General features: G+C 38.8%; 1 pseudogene; it reads left to right on the plus strand.

Annotated features, from left to right (window-relative positions):
- Nucleotides 1–10,353: 10,353 nt before the first annotated feature.
- On the plus strand, nt 10,354–18,502 carry LOC112313070 (keratin, type II cytoskeletal 8 pseudogene; annotated as a pseudogene).
- Nucleotides 18,503–20,343: the final 1,841 nt, after the last annotated feature.

A 20,343-nucleotide genomic window follows, 5' to 3' on the forward strand; every position in this document is an offset into this window, starting at 1 on the left:
CATGGGATGCAAAAGAAAGCAAAGCAAGATAAGGAAGACTGGAAGTATAGGGGCAAGAGGGATGTATGATTTTAAATAGGGCTGTGAAGGTGGGTGTCAATGAGCAAAGACTTGAAGGACTTGAGGAGAGAATGATGGAGATTTTTGGAAGCTTCGCTGACTGTCCCAGTAGGCACAGCTGTTACAGGACCAAGAGCTGCCCATACTTTTGGGAGCCTACAAAAATAATTGACTTTTTTTTAGAGTCAAAAGAAAAAATGAACTCAAAGTTAAAGAAAATTTTTAAATAGTTAATGCAGACTAGATTATATTTGTCTATCAAAACAATCATAAAATATATATTTAATATACAGTAAACATATTAATTTTATATGTATATATATTATATATATATTTATATATTCACACACACATACTTGTTTTTCATGGAGTGAGGAGCTCACAGGGCAAAGCGCCTAAAGCCCAGGAAAGTCATAATTCAAGCCTGTTTGGGAAGAGGGCTTTGAATCAGCTGTTACATCCACATCAGAATGGAATACATTAACGATTTACAAGAGGGCTGTATCCACTAGGAGACAGTTTGAGGAAAAACTTGTTGGGCTTGTGGAGACTTATCAAACCAAAAATGCTTCGTCATTCAAATCCTGATACTGCACCTTAAATCCTCAGATACCTGATTAGGCCACAACAGATGAGCTGTAGGAGTTAAAAATAGAAACATTTTTTTTTCCTCATAGTCTGTCCATTTATTATTTCTTGTAAATTTTCCCAATATCTATGAATACAGTCACACTAATGAAAAACCCTCTATGTACTTAATACAGTTAGGAGAGGCAGAATTTAAAAAAACTAACAAACAAATACTCAATGATAAAAGTATTGATGTTAATTTTCATTGGGCAAATCAAAGAATGGCAATGAAAAGTTAAATTTAACTTTGTCACCTTAAGAAATGTCCAAATCTGTAGGAATTTTTGTGAGTTTATTTGAGTCAAACTGACAACAATTGCCGGGAAGCAAAACTTCAACAGATGGAGAAGAATCTCCAGAAAATGGCAGTTTTGCACCATATTTTATACATCACAGTGAAAAGAGGGGCTGTAAAGGGTTACATGATATCCATTGGTGCTGGATTAGGGAAGCTGGAGGGAGCAAAGGGTGAGGGGCTCTGGGATGGGATAAAAGTAAAATGATAGACACATATTTTTTTACATAGGTGGGTACGGGATAGTTAACAACACGATAATAACAATGAGGGGATTTGCGGTTTCCCCTCTGGTGCAGTGGTTGTGCTTTGAGGGGTCTGGAATAAAGGAAATTACTTTGTTATTCCAAAGGCATGTTATCAGGCATGTTATCCTAGATGCAAAAAGACAGACAGGTAAAGATTGACCTTTGTTAGGGAAAAATATTGCCCTAAGATGTGACTACCCACTAGGAACTGCTTTTAGTTAATAAGCTTTAATTTTAGACCATCCTAAGTGGTTACTTTAGGTCTCTGCATTTGTAAAGCTGCCGTGCAGGCCTCCCCTGAGCTTGTCAGGTTTAACTGTGGCCCCTTTTCATCTATAACTTATTCAGAATACCCCCCAAGGAACAACTAAAGTGTATTGAAGTCTCACGGAGAAAAGGTAAAAAGTAGGACTAGAAATTAAAACACTTAAATGGCAAACATAATCTGATGAAAGATAAGGAACCAGGTCAACACAAAATATTACCAACTGAATTCAAAAATTGATGGGGGTTTTTAAAAGTTAGAGATACCTGTTATTTTATGTAAATTTGGGGGGAATTTTAAAATTCCATTCAGGTTCAACCACTTTTATTTTCATTCTCACATTAAAAAGTTCCCATATTTTGTAGAGTATCACCTAATAATTGCATTGAATTTTTAAAATTATGTAAACAGCTTTACATAATGTACTTGATCAATCTATGGTTGAGGCTCAAGGTGGTGCCGAAGCAGTGATTATGGTGGTGGTATGTGTGTGAGAGAGAGAGAGGGAGAGAGAAGCTGACTGATTGATTCGTGGGATAGGGAAGAAGGGGGCAATGTGTGGGTCTTGAAATTACAACCATAAAGAACAGAAATGAGCATGTTTCTTTTCACATAATTTCTGATATGGGTTTTTATTTTTAGTGCTCGTTTATCTCCTTATTACTCTGCCATCCACTAATCGCCCCCTTGGTTCCCAGATTCTATTCTGCCACAAATTTGCATGTATATAGGTATCAATATAGGTGTGCAATATCAGTAAATTTGCATGTATACAGGTTATAGTGCTATAACGGAAAGGTTATAATTCTGATCACTTAACTTAGGAGACAATAGAAATGGCATAAGTGAGGGCATAGAGAAAAATGCAGGAGTTGTGAGAAATAACACATGTTCTACAGAACTGTTTTGAAGATTCCTGGAATTATAAATCTATATGTACATAATTATATATCTAACTGAAGATGGATTAAGTTAATGATTACTTGACATGTTTTTCTTCTTTCACCCTCATTCCAATGTAAGAAAAACTTTCAATTAAAGGAATAAGTCAAATATACAGATTTAGTGGTGGGGAATCGCAGCTAAATGGAACATGAAGAAACTTCAGTTCTTTCTTTCTGGTGTCACCTCCTGTCTTCTCTCCTGTACATGGTCCAATTTAGCCTTTTATCATAACAATTATGATATCATCTCCATTGTGATTATGAGCACTTTCACTTCCCCTTTTATCTGTATGTACATAAAGTCTCTATTTTATTTACCTTTGTAGGTTGTTTGCTTCTAAATGACACCTGGAAAAGTAAATATTTGGCTAATTGAATTAAATTTCAAGGAAGTAATTTATACCGTCAATATGCTTACCATTCAGAGCATAAGAAATTCCATGGTTATAAGTGTATAATTTTAAGGAATGACTTAGAGATACAAAGTATTTAGTAAATTTCTCAAACAGTTTACCAATTCTTGGGAGATACTGTATTATTAATAGATTTTTCATACTCAGAAGATCAGGAGAGAAAGGTAGGTGAAGAGAATTGAAGGAGAAAAAAGAAGTACAGGGCTAAAATTCTGAATATCATTGGCATATGGATTCGCACCTCTTCACTGAACTCAAAGGACACTCCATTCTCCTGGAGAGTTATTTGTAACTCTGAGTGGTCAGATAATTGCCTGTTAAAGAGTGAATGAAATTGTCAAGGGGGTGACTGAAAATGCAAGTCATTTACATTCCTCAGGAGAACTGGCAATGTAGTTCTACAGCTCAAAGTAGTTTAAAGCGAAGTGGGTTGAAGGGTCATTGTAGAGAGATGCAACTGATAAAGGTTGATTGGAATTTCTTGTCATATTAGCCAGTTAATGATGTATTTAAATCATCCTGCAGGCTCTCTCATTATACCTTGGTGTTCAGAATTTAACTCTTTTTAGTTTGAAAGTCCTAGATAGATGTTTCAAATTCAAAGATGAGTTTTTCAAATATAAAAGGGAGAGTGCTACTTAGGCCTACATACAAGATGAAAACAATGATATATTGACCACAAACTGAGGAATTCAGCAAGGAAGCTCTTTCTTACAGAAAACTGCTTGTTATCCTTGGGGAAAAGCATAGGATTTGGGTTGAGGGGGATAACAGGGTCTTTTTTTTTTTATGTTGTATTTTGAAGGGACTTTAGAGGAAATATGAATTATTCTATAATAAAAATGTTAAATCCCTGTCCAGGTAGCTCAGTTGATTAGGGCATCGTCTGGATACATCAAGGTTGTGGGCTTGGTCCCTGGTCAGGGCGCATACAAGAAGGAATTAATGAATGCATAAATAAGTGGAACAACAAATTGATGTTTCTCTCTCTCTTCCTAAAAGCAACAAATAAAAAACAATTTTTAAATAGTTTGTTGATGTTTGTTGTTACTTAGTAATTTTGGGCTTAGAGTTGTAGCCCATAAAACTTATGGGATACATTTGCCAAAAATTAATTTAGAGATCGCCTTCAGTATATGCAATAATATTCAGATAAAGGTTTTTCTTCAATATTTCACAGATCTTACACCATTTTACATTTTTGATTAATATAAGCAGTTACTTAATATTAGAGAACATGTTAACCATTCATTTAAAAATCATGTTTTAGAGCAACTGTTAAATAACCTCTGCTACTGCCTTCAACCAATCCTTAACAATTTATTTGTTATAGCATCTTATTGTAACCTCAGAACCAGCACAAACCAGTCCTCCCCTGTTTCTAACAAGTCCTGGAAACAAAGTTTGTGAGTAACACTTGTGAACCCGTCACTGCTCCCTTGTGACCAGGACGTGACCAGAACCTGAGGGCAGGAACCCTTTCAGAAAGGAGGGCTCTTCAGGAAGATCTGTTGCTGAAACCCCTTAAATCTTGCCCTAAACCCTGGACTGGGAGGCAGGTTCGATCCTTGCCTCCTGTCTCCTTGCTCAGTTGACCTCACAATAAAAGCTTTTTTTCTTTTTTCAAAAGCCAGTGCCATAGTATTGGCATCTATGTGTGTCAGGCAGTGAGCTCTGGCTTGGTAACAATACTTATAATTTCAAAACCACATCCTGGTAGACTGTGTCTTAATTCGGGACTAGTTTATCTGCTTGAAATGAGCCCCAATAAGTAATAGAGCTAAGAAATTGTGTTTGTAACTGTGAGCTTTTCCAAGATGCTGATTACAAGGTTCTTCACAGGTTTTATGTTCTTTTACTTAGAGATATCCCTTCCTTCCTTCCTTGGGGTAAATTAGAAGAGGTAGAAGCATCTGTGCATGTGGAAGTGGCAGCAGCAGCAGCATCACCTGGGAATGAGATAGAAATGTTAGGCCCAAGCCCAGACCTGCTGGACCAGGAGTCTCGGGGGTGGGCCACAACCACCTGCTGTTGACAAGCTGGTCAGGTGATTCTGATTTCACTCACGTTTGACAACCACTGGTTGTTTCCATAAATATGGCATTTCTTTACTCATCTTCTTTTTCTTCCTCTTTTATTAAGTATTTCAAAACCTGGAGCTATGCATAAAACTATTCTCAAATTGACTGTTTTTTTTCAGCTTTGACCCCTAAGTTCTCTGTTCTACAACCTTGAGGGACATTTTCTTGAATCACCCACATCCCTAACGGGGAGCAGAACATTTTTGCAAAGTATAGGCACACCTCGTTTTATTGCACTTCACTTTATTGTGTTTCACAGGTGTGTTTCTTACAAAAATTTGAAGGCAAGACCCTCCACCAGTAAAAAAATGTATGACTGTCTTAATTGTGGTGGTCTGGAACAGAACCCATAGTATCTCTGAGGTATGCATGTATAGAAATAAAAGACTTCAAATATGTATAATTAACAATAGATATCTCATTTTCTATACTGGGCAGAAAATTAAACTGGAAAGGCATCAAAAAATAAAAGAAGATACTAAATGTAGGAACCAAAATATTTACTCTAGATTAAAAAATTAAAATGACTTGATTGATCTCTCTCTAAATCTACAGATAGTAAATAAAATCAATTTAAATCTAAATTTCAAAAGCATGGTCAAATAAGGGTTTTTATAAATAAGTTTTTACTACTACTGCTTACAAAGTCAGTTTGTAATTGTTACACATTTGTAAGGATTGGCTGGAGGGAATTACTATATTTAATTTCCAGGTAACACACAACCAGCAAACACCCCTGAAAATATCACTTGGGAGGAAGGAATGTTTCTTCTTTAAGAGCACATTGGAAAGTTAGCACCTGCTGAGTGGGAAAAAAATTACTGAACTTTTCTGTTTTTCTCTCAGAGTAGAAGGAGCCTAAAGTCTCTTTCAGCTTCTTCTTCCTTCAACTTATTGCTTGGAAGAGAAAACAGAAATGCCAAAGAAAGTGCAACATTTTGGGAATTATTTTAGCAATGGATTCTGAAAGAACAGCTAGAGATAAGATTTCTCACCTGAGTTCTCAGGCTTTAGTGCAGATCAGAATCCAACATTGGACAATATCAAAATTCTGACTCCAGGTCCTGCCTCCCATTAGAGTTGCCAATTCAGACCTGACACGTGGCCCAGTAATTTGCATTTTTAACAAATATGCTGAGATGATTCTGATATGTTGGTAAAAATCCACACTTAGAAAAAAAGTGGCCATTATCTGATAATTATCTGATAAAAGTGGCCACAGCTCACAGGATGAAGAAGCTACGAGTAAAATTACTAGATGATGGATTTAAAATGCTTAAGCCAGGATTTTCAAGAAAATATTTTCTTTGGAACACTAGTTCTGGAATGTCCTGGGACTGGTGCTTTAAAAACAAAGAGTTCTGTGGTCAAATATATTAAGAAAATACTGCATTCCAAAACTTCTCTTTAGAAATTTGATTCACAAAATCCATTAGCACATTGAAGGCCCCTGAAAAGTTCCTCATTTAAAAACAAGGTTTACAGAGACATTGAAGTTAAGAACAATCTAACAATAGTCAGAGGGGATTGGGGAGGGGATAGTGGGGAGAGGGGTTTACAGGAGCTACTATAAAAGAGACAGGGACAAAATCAAGGGGGAGGGTGGAAGCAGGGGAGGGAGGTGGGTTTAGCTGGGGTGAGGTAGAGGGGTGGGGAGAAAATACAGAAAACTGTAATTGAATAACAATAAAAAAAGTAAAGTATTGCAAAAAATAAAATAAAAACAAGGTTTAGATTATATTTCATAGTTAAACTTATTTGCAAGGGAGTTTATTTCCTTTATAAATTTAGTAACATTTTCCCAGAAATGTTTTGCAATAACACTTGTTTGGAACAGGCTGAGTCAAATTCTATTCTGGGTAAAATTCTATTCTGTTCTGGTGCAAATAGAAAAAAAAATATATATATATATACACACACACATATATATACATATATACATATATAAAAATATGGTGTTGAGAAGTATCAAAGATAATCAAAACCAGACATTAGTTAAAGTGGTAAGAACAGGTTTTAATCAGTAATACACTTTTACAATACAAAAAGAGTCCAGCATGAACTAAACTCAACTTTGTACAGAGGTGACTGGGCATTTTAAAAGAAGGATGATGGAATAAGGAGGGAGGGAGGGAGGGAGCTGCAATAGTGCCAGGGAAGTGAGAAATTACAAAAACAGGAAGGAGGTTGGTTATGTGAAACCCATCTGGGGTTTGATAACTGGTGTTAGGTCCCTACCAAGAGTGTGTGAGGGGCAAGGCCCTATCTGCAAGCATTGACTGGAACAGACAGAAAATCACTTAGAGGCCTTGAGTTTTCTCAGTAAGCATCTGAAAAGGAGCTGGGTTCATTCTAAGAATGCAGCCATGAGTTGTTAGAAACTGTTAGTGTTTGTTTAAGTCTTTATAGGCCAAGGTTGAAGCCTAGTGAGAAAGAGGGCAAAGGGGACCTGCTAGAGTTTGAACAAGGAAGGAATCTTTGTTAGAAGTAAGTGGGACAAAATAGAAAAATTTGGGGCTCAAACCCAAATCAGGAAGTTTCTTTAATCTCCCCATCAAAAATGAAGGAGCGTAATTTCTCCCCCACTCTGTCATCTTGGAGCACCACAAAATGCAAAACAGTGGGTGCTCCCGAGGAGGGAGCAAAGCTACAGTCAAGAAACAATAACAGAAGCTATTTGTAGATTAGAACAGTAACAGTTATTACTAGTACTTTGAGCAAACACAATTCATAGAGTATAATCAAATAGAGTCAACCTTTATTGTTGATTCTCACGTTCCCTTGACAGTTCATGCAGTTGGTAAGATTTATCCCCTGCAACTAGAAAACCTCTGTGCATTTTCTGATCACTCCTTAACAGTAGAAGTATTTGGATGTATCTCAGTTCAGTAATCTAAAAGGCCCTGCCCAATACATTAATGAGTATAATTATAAGTGTACCTTTATATTACTATATATTTTATAATGTCATGTTACATATAAAAATATAAATTTATAATAATTATTAGTTTGATCTCTATTCAAAAGGACGGCTTCATAAGACTTTCACCTCCCCAACTGTGCCCCCTTCTCAATGGGAATGATTGCATGAAAGCTTCTTTCTTTCTCAGTGACTTCATTCCTCCTCTTCTGCTGCAGACCCTTTCAAATCTGAAGCACAAGAAGGGAGGGAGAGAAAGAGAATGATACTTTCCATTCACTCTTGTTGATCCAGGTTGATGCTTCAGAATGCCCCTTTGTCTGTGGGTGCTTTCCTTGATTTCTTGGAGGCGCCTGTGTGACCCCTGCCTGTCTGGGGCTTCCAAGCACTTGGTAATGCATTCTCTCGCTTTAGGATTTTTCTCGCGATGACATTTAATAAAGTTAAAATATTTGCTAAAGATCCTCCAATTGGAATTTTTTTTAATTTTTATTGTTATTCAATTATAGTTGTATGCCTTTTCTCCCCTTCCCTCCCCCCCCCAGCTGAACCCACCTCCCTCCCCCACCCCCACCATCCCCCCCGATTTTGTCCATGTGTCCTTTATAATAGTTCCTGCAATCCCCTCTTCCCACTGTCCCCACCCCACTCCCCCCTGGCCACTGCTAGACTGTTCCCCCCCTCAATGTCTCTGGTTGTATTTTGTTTGCTTTTTTCTTTTGTTGATTATGTTCCAGTTAAAGGTGAGATCATATGGTATTTATACTTTAAATTGTTCTTTGTAGCATATAGAAATGCATTTAATTTTTCTATGCGGACCTCGTACCTGTGACATTACATAACTTATTCATAATTTATAATTTCTAGTAGTTTTTCATAGAATCATTAGAATTGATATGATAATGTTCTTTGGAAATAAAGACAGTTTTACCTCTTTCTCTCCAGTCTGGATGCCTTTTATTTTTTTTTCCTTCCTGTGTTGCCCTAGCTAAAGTCTCCAGTACAATGTTGAATAGAAGTGGCAAGGGTAGACATCTTGCCTTATTTCTGATATTAGGGGAAAAGTCTTCAGTGTTTCACCCTAGTATTTCATGTTAGCTGTAGATATTTATGAAGTTAATAGCTGCCATCTGGAGAGCCCCATAATTCTAAAGTCCAAGACTGAATTCTATCTAAGGTTTCTTTTGGCTCCAGTAGTATGCGATTCCTCCCACCTGAGAATAGCCATCACGATAATGAACATCAGTCAGAAAGCTGTTACTTACACTAACTTGAATCTGGCACTGGGGTAGGCAGTGTGAGGAAAAAATATTAGACCGTTTCCTTTCAGAGAGCGAGAGAGTCAGAGGCAGAAATCATTGTGGATTGTAATTATGTTCTGTTTCCAATGGCACAGGAGGCAGAAGCTGAACTGTTTGTAAAATTACACTGCAACTTCTCTCTATTTCTTGAAATCATGGGGAGCAAAGACCTTTGACTGTAATAACTTCAAATCACAGAATACTTAACCTACTTGAATATGTAATTGCTTTTGAATGTATCTGAGATTTGTATGCTTAATTATTCTTTTAGCAACAAGGCTATAAAAATGCTTGAGCATGTAAGACTACAGAATGATTGCTGTTGGAATGTGTATTTCATCAAAGTTAGTTATGCTTCATATCACCCCTGGGAGGCAGTTCAAAATTAAACTTTGTTGAGGGTGGGGGAGAGGTGAGGGGAACATACACATGCATATACACACACATAGCAGTGATCGAAAACCAAGCATCTATATACTGGGCAACTATGAGATGACTTCTACTGGGCCTACAAATACTGAACTCGGAGCCAGACAGCTCTAGAGAATCAGGTCTTAGAAGACCTCTGAAGAAATCAGTAACTGTGTGAGTGCTAGAGCACACTCATAGAGGTAGATGTGCACTCATCTCAGAGAGAAAATAGGAAGGGGGAGGGTAACGAACATTAAATTTCAGACAGAAACTACTGACCCCTAAATTTCCAAACATATCCACATAGTCAAAGCACTTAACTAAGGTAAAAATATATTAAAGTGGAAGTGTTAAGCAACACAAAGGGTATAATCATAAAGCAACTTAATATTTTTCCTCTCACTGTCCATTTAAATCCCTTTTTGTATTTGAATAAATATATACACACACAGAAGAAGAAGGAGGAGGAAGAGGAGGAGGAGGAGGAGGAGAAGGAGGAGGGAGGAAAGAAGCAGAGAAGAACAAGAAAAAGAAGAGGGAGGAAGGGGTATTTATTTAAGGAACCGATTGTGAGTGCTAGCAAGTCCAACATCCATAGGACAAGCCAGCAGGCTGAAATTTAGAGAAAACTATTGAATCTGAACTCCTCAGGACAGGCCAAGCCTGGTCAAAATTCATGCAAGGTCTCTATGTTGCAATCTTGAGGACAAATTTCTTTCCCTCCATGAAATGTGTCTTCTCCTGTTAAGGATTTCAACAGATTGGATAGGTTTAAGTTCAAGACCATGAAGACTGTACCTCGTGTTGCAATTCTACAAGAAGCCTGGTCTGCTTCAGCTTCACCTTCACTTGGAGCATGTGGCTCCTTGGAATCACAGTTTGTTGCAGGTGACCTTTCCTCTGAAACCCCCCAACTACTGCCAGATCTTGGCTTTGATTCTCCTCCTACTTGTCCCCAAACTATCAAACTAAACTTAGGAGAAATGTAAATGCAGGACAAAAGCAGTTTTGGTGTACCTGTATGTCTCTTCTATGCACATAAAAATATTTTATTTAGGGCTTTAAAGTACTTTTCCATGGAGGAATTTTATTCAAAGAATCTAGCCTAACATCCTTTCTCAAAGCTAAATTAGAAATTTTCTGATTTTCTAATATAACACACAAACTTCAAATAAAACTATTTGCTAAAATATAATTAAAGTATTAACAACTGATAAAAATAATAAAATACTCTAACTAAAAATCTCTTGAAAATTGTTTTACAGAGTGACAGCTTATGTATGGTGAAAGAAAAAGGAGGAGAGTGATTTGTCATCAAATAAATTTTGAAAGTGTTGTAACAAACATTTTGGGGGCAGAGTCTCTCGAAACTTTGTCTACTATGCATACTCATGTACAGGAGAGATATATATATTACTGTGCTTTTTGAACAAGGACTGGCGTTCCAAACTATGCACTTCAGAAAAATTCCTAAAAATTAATAGATACACAGTTTGGAACATGTGGTCATATGTTTATGATAATTTATTTTTCTAATTTTTATGCATCTAATTTTGCCAAATTTCAGCTGTTAAATAGTATTTTCTCCTTTTATAAGATCATTTGGCATCTTTCTACAAGTCACAAAATACTTGTTAAAAGATCAAAAGGCCAATAATAACTCTATATTTATTGGATCTAAACTGATTTTTCTCTGTTTTCAGGTTGACATTTAAGGACTCTAATAAATCCCAAATAGATAAGATTTCAAGATAAATATTGGTATACAGGATCTAGTAATGATTTTCTAATGAGTCCCTATGGATTTTATTGCTATCCCTATTTTCTTTTTTTTTATTTTTTTAAATATATTTATTGATTATGCTATTACAGTTGTCCCATTCCCCCCCCCCACTCCACTCCATCCTGCCCACCCCTCTCCCTCCCACATTCCCCCCCCCCCCCATAGTTCATGTCCATGGGTCATACTTATAAGTTCTTTGGCTTCTACATTTCCTACACTATTTTTACCCTCCCCCTGTCTATTTTCCACCTATCATCTATGCTACTTATTCTCTGTACCTTTCCCCCCCCTCCCCCTCCCACTCCCTTATTGACAACCCTCATGTTCTAGTTGTTTGCCTAGTTTGCTCTCATTTTTGTTTTATGTGTGGTCGTTAATACCTGTGAGTTTGCTGTCATTTTTACTGTTCCTATTGTTGATCTTCTTTTTCTTAGGTAACTCCCTTTAACATTTCATATAATAAGGGCTTGGTGATGATGAGCTTCTTTAACTTGACCTTATCTGAGAAGCACTTTATCTTCCCTTCCATTCTAAATGACAGCTTTGCTGGATACAGTAATCTTGGATGTAGGTCCTTGCATTTAATCTTGGGTAATGTAATGATGATGTGCCTTCGTGTGTTCCTCCTTGGGTCCAGCTTCTTTGGGACTCTCTGAGCTTCCTGGACTTCCCGGAAGTCTATTTCCTTTGCCAGATGAGGGAAGTTCTCCTTCATTATTTGTTCAAATAAGTTTTCAATTTTTTGTTCTTCCTCTTCTCCTTCTGGCACCCCTATAATTCGGATGTTGGAACATTTCAAGGTGTCCTGGAGGTTCCTAAGCCTCTCCTCATTTTTGCAAGTTCTTGTTTCTTCATTCTTTTCTGGTTGGATGTTTGTTTCTTCCTTCTGGTCCACACCATTGATTTGAGTCCCAGTTTCCTTCTCATCACTATTGGTTCCCTGTACATTTTCCTTTGTTTCTCTTAGCATAAGCTTCATTTTTTCATCTGTTTTTCGAACAGATTCAACCAAGTCTGTGAGCATATTGATAACCAGTGCTTTGAACTGTGCATCCGATAGGTTGGCTATCTCTTCGTCGCTTAGTTGTATTTTTTCTGGAGCTTTGAAGTGTTCTGTCATTTGGGCCATTTTTTTATTTGTTTGTTTGTCTTGGCGCGTCTGTTACTTAAAGGGGCAGAGCCTTAGGTGTTCACCTGGGTGGGGTAACGCTGGTCGCTGCTGCTGTGACGCTGTACGTGGGGGAGGGGCCGAGAGGGAGCAAAGGCGCCCGCCTCACTCTCCTCCGGATTTCAGTCTTTCACTCCGATACCCACGATCAAACTGGGCCACTCTGGTGCTGGTTCCCGAGTAAGTGGGCCTGTGCACACTCTAGGCCCCTGTGGGTCTCTCCAACAACCTCTCCTGTGAGGCTGGGAGTCTCTCCTGCTGCCGCCCCAACCCCCAGGGGCACTTTCAATCAGAGGTTTGAGGCTTTATTTCTCGGAGCTGGAGCCTTGGGCTGCGCAGTCTGCTTCGCTGCCCGCCGTTCCTCCGGTTTATCTGTGGGCGAATGTGGTGCCACAGGGTGCTACCCGCCACTCTGCCTGCCCCACTCTCCGCCACTCTGAGTCCGGCCCTCTGGGTTTATCTGTGCAAATGTGGGGTCACAGGGTCTGCTAGTGCTCGGACTGCACCATTTGTCCCACACTCCGCCAGTCTCAGTCCCGCCACAGCCACTCGAGTCCTCTCCACCCCGGTGCCCGTCTCCGCCCCTCCTACCAGTCTGGATGAATGTTTATTTTCTTGGTGTTGGTCCCCCTTGCTGTTCGATTCTCTGCCAGTTCTGGTTGTGCGAGGAGGCACAGTGTGTCTACCTACGCCGCCATCTTGGTTCCTCCTGCTATCCCTATTTTCAAATTCATTCTCTCAGAGGTGGTAGTAACATACAAGTATTAGCTCTAGGTGGAAAAATTGCAAGGAAATTCTGACTTTAGAAAAGATAATGTGAAGGATTAAAAAATCAATGAAAATTTTTGTAAATTGAATTCTAAGTAAACTTCTTGAATCATTTGCGTTGAAAATGTAACCCAACTTCACTCTGTAGATGCCAGAATTAGCCCCAAGGCATCTCTCGAGCACTACTTGACACTTTATTATTTGTTAAAAATTCCTGCTGTCATAGACAAGAGTTTTAATTTTAATTAGTTTGCACTTGTGTAGCATTTCTTACAAAATGAGTGCTATTGTGGTTGGGATAATGGATGGACTTCTCAAGCAAATATGATGATTACTAAAAAAAGATCATCAAGGCTCCCATAATCTCCCATCCTCCTAATTCAGAACATCAAATAAGTTTAACTTCCCCATCTCATTTGCAATTATTTTCTTAAATTGCATTATATTAAAAGAAAAAACACAAGTTATTCATATTTCTCATACCTAACCCTGGATTACCTTTAAAATGATGATAATCAGCAAGCTGTAGAAAATGGTATGATATTTATAGCAACATGGTAACAAAATTAATTAAGTAATATCAAAATGAATTGAAATCTCTATGTTCTTTTTCTTGATTCAGACAATTTTCCTCATGATATGAAAACCTAGATAGAATTACATGGCTTGATTACTTTTTAAAGTGATTATTGAGTTCTCCAGATACTTATTGGTTCCTCAGGGTCAGTTATCCACATTTATAAAGCTCTATATCTAATTGGCAAATCTATTTCACTTACACTTTTTAAATTGCCCCACTGTTGATCAAATTGTGTTTGACAGCACCAGACTCCATTATACAAAGTAATTTAGTTATAAATATGATTTCAGGTTTCCTAAAGCTGTATTTCCGATTATATATGACAACTTGAACAACCTATAGCCATTGTAGAGACTGGAGCTGCCACAATCATTTTCCATATTATGAAATCAGTCTATGTTCTTTATAAATACAGATCCCATCAACAAGTGAAAACACGAGTTGCTGCCTCAAAGTCACTATAGGCAAGCTCAAATGAGTAGCTAAACAATAATTCCAAAGGTCAATAGATAAAGAAAACCTATAAAATCCAGTTTATTTGACTATAGAATCCAAGAGTTAAAAGAGATACCAGTGATCATCTAGTATAATGTATAATCAAGGCAGAAATCTCCTGTCATGTACCTGATAGAGTCTAGTCATTTTTCTTTTAAACAAGCTCAATTATATAAAAAAGCACTTACTAGTCAGGAATCTCATTAAATTTCAAAGCATCAGAGATATATCACATCCTCATAGTTAAGCCTCTAGTCTATAGAGCCAGACTATGCAGGTTCAAATCCCTTTTCTGCTAGCTAATGGCTTGGGAAGCTAAGATCATTTTATAGTATCTCTGTACTTCCATTTTAAATAATTTGTAAAGTAGATTTTTACAAAGATTAAATTAACTAATATGTACAAAGAAAGACAATAATATATAAACATACTTAGAGTAACTATTGGCATGAAATCATTAATATTTTTACATGGCAATTCTACGGTTAGTTTTAAGTATATTTTATTGATTATGCTATTACAGTTGTCACAATTTTTCCACCTTTGCTCCCCCACCTGGTTCCCCCCTTCCCTCCAGCAATCCTCCCTCCTTAGTTAGTGTCCATAGGTCATGAATATAAGTTCTTTGACTTCTCCATTTCCTAAGCTATTCTTAACATCTCTCTGTCTACTTTGTATCTACCAATTATGCTTCTTAACCCCTACACCTTTTCCCTCATTCTCCCTCCTCTTTCCCAGCTGATAACCCTCCATGTGATCTCCATATTTATGATTCTATTCCTGTTCTGGTTGTTTGCTTAGCTTGTTTTGTTTTTTAGATTTAGTTGTTGACAGTTTTGAATTTATTGCCTTTTTAGTGTTCATAGTTTTGATCTTTTTTTTCTTAAACAACTCCCTTTAATATTTCACATAATAATGCCTTGGTGATGATGAACTCCTTTAACTTGACCTTATCTGGGAAGCACTTGATCTGCCCTTCCATTCTAAATCTTAGGTTTGCTGGATAGAATAATGTAGGTTGTAGATTTTCATCACTTTGAATACTTCTTGCCAGTCCCTTCTAGCCTGCAAAATTACCTTTGAGAAATCAGCTGACAGTCTTATGGAAACTCCTTTGTAGGTAACTCTTTGCTTTTTCCTTGCTGTTTTTAAGATTCTCCCTTTATCTTTAACCTTTGGCATTTTAATTATGATGTATCTTGGTGTGGTCCTCTTTGACTCCAATTTGTTTGGGACTCTCTGTGCTTCCTGGACTTATATGTCTATTTCCTTCACTAGATTGGAGAAGTTTTCCTTCATTATTTTTTTCAAATAAGTGTTCAACTTCTTGCTCTTCTTCTTCTCCTCTGGCATCCTTATGATTTGGATGTTGGTACATTTGCAGATTTCCCAGAGGCTTCTTATACTATCTTCATTTTTTTTTTAATTCTTCTTTGTTCTTTCTGTTCTGATTGAATGCTTATTTCTTCCTTTTGTTCCAAATTGCTGACTTGAATCATGGCTTCCTTCCCTTCACTGCTGTTTCCCTGTAAATTTTTCTTTATTTCACTTACTATAACTTAATTTATTTCTTTATGTTTTCCCTGTACTCGATGAGTTCTTTGAGCATCCTGATCACCGGTGTTTTGAACTCTGCATCTGATAGATTGGTTATCTCTGTTTTGGTTAGTTCTTTTTCGGGGATTTTGTTCTGTTCTTTTGTTTGGGCCATATTTCTTTGGTAGCCTCCCTGTGTTTGTTTCTATGTATTAGGTAGAGCTGCTTTGACTCCCCATCTTGGTAGTGTGGCCTAATATAGTAGGTATCCTATAGGGTTCTATAGCACAGCCCCCCCCGTCACCCAAGCTGGGTACTCAAGGCGTGCCCTTTGTGTGGGCTGAGTACACCTTCCTCTTGTAGTTGAGCCTTGGTTGCTGTTGGCAGGTCAATGGAAGGGATTTACCCAGGCCACTCAGATTCAAGGACTGGCCATGACCACCAACCACCAACTTGCATCTTCACTGAAGGATCATCTGTGCATGAGCAGGGTGGAGGTGCTATGACGTGGCTTGTAGTTGTCCACTGGGTGCACAAGCTCTGGGGTTTCCTGGGTGGTACAGGGCAATGTCAGTCCCCACCTGTGTTGTTCCTGGGGCCACCCTGCCTGAGCTATAAGGCAATCTGAGATGGCTGCTACTTGTGTTGGGCTTGGAGATTTCCAGGCTAAGCCAAGCTGTGAATCTAGGCTGGCTGCTGCTAGTGCTGAGCTGGGACCACTTAGCAAAAGGTATGGGGACTGGGGGCTCACTGAGGCTGTCTGTTGATTGTTTGAGAGGATTTAGGAAGTTGTGAAGCAAAGACCAACCATTCATATGGAAAAGTCAGCACTAACAGTTTGCATGGACCTGTAACTTGGATGGGTCAAGTTTATTTCACTTAAAATAATTACCTCGAGGTCCATCCATATTGTCACAAATGGCAACATTTCTTTTAGGTGGGAGCAGATTTTTGGCTCCTTCTAAAATATGTCTGGTTCAGCCTCCTCACCTCCACTCCAGCCTCTTACACGCCCGCAAAGGTGACCCAGAGGACCTACAAGGTGTTTACCTCTGGCACCCCCTTCAGCAGCTGCTGGTACTCATATGTGCCTGGCATCCACATCAGCTCCTTCGCCTTTTCCTAGATAAGTGGCAGCTACCAGGTTGGCCTACATGTCAATATGAATCTGGCAGAGGGTTATGGCTGGGTTAGAAGTATGGGGAGCATCACAGCTGTGCAAAATAAACCAGATCTACTGAGCCCCTGGAAGCTGAAGGGAAACCCCAACATCCAGGCCTTGTGCAACCAAGAGAAGGAGCAGATCAAGAGCCTTTACAATAAGTTTGCTTCCTTCATTGTTACGGTGCAAAGCATAGAGGAGCAGAATAAGATGAGGTAGACCAAGTGGACTTTTCTGCAGCAGCAGAAAACAACTTGCAGTAATGTGGAAAACATGTTCAAGAGCTACATCAGCAAACTCCAGCAGCAGCTGGACACACTGGCCCAGGAGAAACTGAGACTGAAGGCAGAATTTGGCAATGTACAGGGGCTGGTGGAGGACTTGAAGAATAAGTACAAGGCATAAATCAACAAGTGAACAGAGGTGGAATGAATCTGTCCTCATCAAGAAGAATGTGGAAGAAGCTTACATGAACAAGGTAGAGCTGAAGTCCCAACTGGAAGGGCTGACCAATGAGGTCAACTTCTACAGTCAGCTGCACTAGGAGGAGATTCATGAGCTGCAGTCCCAGATTTTCATCATGTCCATGGTGCTGTCCATGGACAACGGTTCCCTCTACTTGGATGGCATCATCGTGGAGGTCAAGGCCCAGTAGAAGGAGATCACCAACTGCAGCAGGGCAGAGGCTGAGGCTATGTACCAGATCAAGTACGACGGGCTGCCGATGTTGGCTGAGGGGCATGGGGATGACCTGCGTGGCACAAAGATAGATTTCTAAGATGAACTAGAACATTGGCCAACTCCAGCCTGAGATGAGGGGCTCAATGGCCAGAGGGCTTCCCTGGAAGCCACCATCACTGATACCAAGCAGAGTAGGGAGCTGACTACCCAGGTTGCTCAGGTCCAGGTGGCTGATCTGGAAGCTACTCTGAGAACTGCCTAGCAGACCATACATAGCCTGGCAGCTGCGTGAGTACCATGAGCTCATGAAGGTCAAGCTGGACCAGGAAGTAGAGATTGCCGCATATTGCAGGCTGCTGGAGGGTGAAGAGAACCAGCTAGAATCTTGGGTGCAAAGCTTGGGTATCCATACCAAGACCACTAGCAGCTACTGAAGTCGATTGAGCCCAGCTTATGAGAACCTCAACTACAGCCTGGGCTTCTGGGCCAACTTGGGCTGTGGTGGGAGTTCTGGCTCCTCCAGCCATACTAGTACCAGCTCCTCCAAAATAGTGGTTGTGAAGAAGATTGAGACCTGTGTTGGGAAGCTGGTGTCTGAGTCACACTGGTGTCTTGTGCAAGTGAATGACAACTGTGGTCCCTCCTGTCCTCCAAGCCTGTGGGAAAGGAGCTATGTAGGGGAGTGGAGGGCACAGGAGATCCACTTGAGGCTCAGCCCCAGACCCCAGCTCACTCTTGGAGTGGGGGAGTTTGCTGCCTAGGGGATCACCATTTACCTACACTCCCACCTAAAAGCCAAATCAACAGTCAGCCTGCTCTCTATCTATGAGTCTGTCTCTATTTTGCTTATTAGTTCAGTTTGTTCATTAGATTCCACATATGACTGAAATCATATAGTATTTGTCTTTCTCTGACTGGATTGTTTCACTAAGCATAGTGTTCTCCAGGAGAGCTCTGGGGGGAGGGGTTTTGTTAGGGGATGGAGGGATGGAGCAAAAAAGAAAACACAGACAACAGTGTGGTAAATGTGGGGGATGGGGGAGTGGAAGGGGGGAAAAGTGAGATAAATGATAATAGAAACAATATAATAAAAATAAATTAAATAAATAAATAATAAAAGCCAAATCAACTGTTTTTTTCAAAAATAAAGTCTCAAATTTTTTCTTTGTTTTTAATTTTTATTTTATTTTATTTTTCTCATTTTTAAAAATTGTTGTTTGAATACAGTTGCCTCCATTTTCCGGCTACCACTTTCCTCTGCACCCCCCCACACCCACCTCCTACCCTCATCCTTCCCCCTTTGGCTTTGTCCATGTGTTCTTTATATATGTTCCTTTTACTTTCTTATGACTGAATAATATTCCATCCTGTGTGCATGTGTGCATGTATATCACATTTCCTTTATCCATGGACACTTAGGTTGCTTTTATGTCTTGGCTACCAATAAAGAATACTGCAACGAATATGAGGGTATAATAATGTTTTAAAGATCCTCAGCATATGTTATATTCTTTACAAAATTCATATCTTTATTTTAACAAGTGTTTAACTACTAAAATTAGTGTGAGGTAGTATGCCACATGCCAAATACACACACATGCACATACACACACGTGTGATCATTATTGCCTGTGGACACCTAGCAAGATAGCCAGTACACGTTTCTGGAGCACCATTTTCCCTAGCGGGGTTTTCTAAGACTTAGTCACGGCAACTGAATAAATAATAATAGTAAATACTTAGTCATCATTTTACTTTCAGAAATCAGAGTCCTTCATATTTCCCCATGCTTTTAAGAAGTCAAAGATAATAAGCAAGAAGAAAATTAGACATAGAGAAAAATAACATAGATTAGTCCTAAAAAATTAGGCCAAAAAGCATAGAGTATAAAGGATGGAACACGTCCTCTGTATCTATAGGGCCCCTTCAGTCCACCGAAACAACTTGCCATCTTATGGACTTTGCTATTTACTTATGCGAGTGGATTTTGTATAATTGCAATTTGTAGAGGGGCTTTGTTACTGCTATTCTATTAACTGCAAGACCCTAAATGTAAAGCCATTTAGTTTCTTGCTGCTACTTCTGACAAATGTTATTTAAAAATAAGCCTGCTTTCCTCAGAGATTTTGGTCACCCTGAGACAAAAAACAAACAAAAAACAACCCTCCCCAAACAACAACTTTGAAACATTAAAATCACTCTAAAAGTATAAAGTTAAAAAAAAAAAAAAACCCTATCTAGACTGTTGCTGTTGGGAGTCCTGAGAAGATTCTAAATCCGTTACTATTTTTTCATTATTCATAATACTTGGTTATACATGGTAGTTTTTTTCCAGAGCATTCAAACATGAGATCTGGGTAAACAACCTGTATCAGGTTTGTCAGATTTCTCTCTACCTGTCACATTCCTATTTTGTTTTCCCAAGTTTGGATTGAGTTCTCGGAGGGGCAAGAAGCAAGACTTCTCATCAGGAAACCTCTACAAAAGCAGATGTTTAATTGTGATAAACAAATGTGTGGCCCAAAGAATAAACAAAAACTTATTCACCTTACAGTTTTTTACTGCCTCAAAAGATGGCCTGAGAAAATCTGCCTTAACACAT

The sequence above is a fragment of the Desmodus rotundus genome, chromosome 2, assembly GCF_022682495.2.
Source record: "Desmodus rotundus isolate HL8 chromosome 2, HLdesRot8A.1, whole genome shotgun sequence".
Taxonomy (NCBI): Eukaryota; Metazoa; Chordata; class Mammalia; order Chiroptera; family Phyllostomidae; genus Desmodus; species Desmodus rotundus.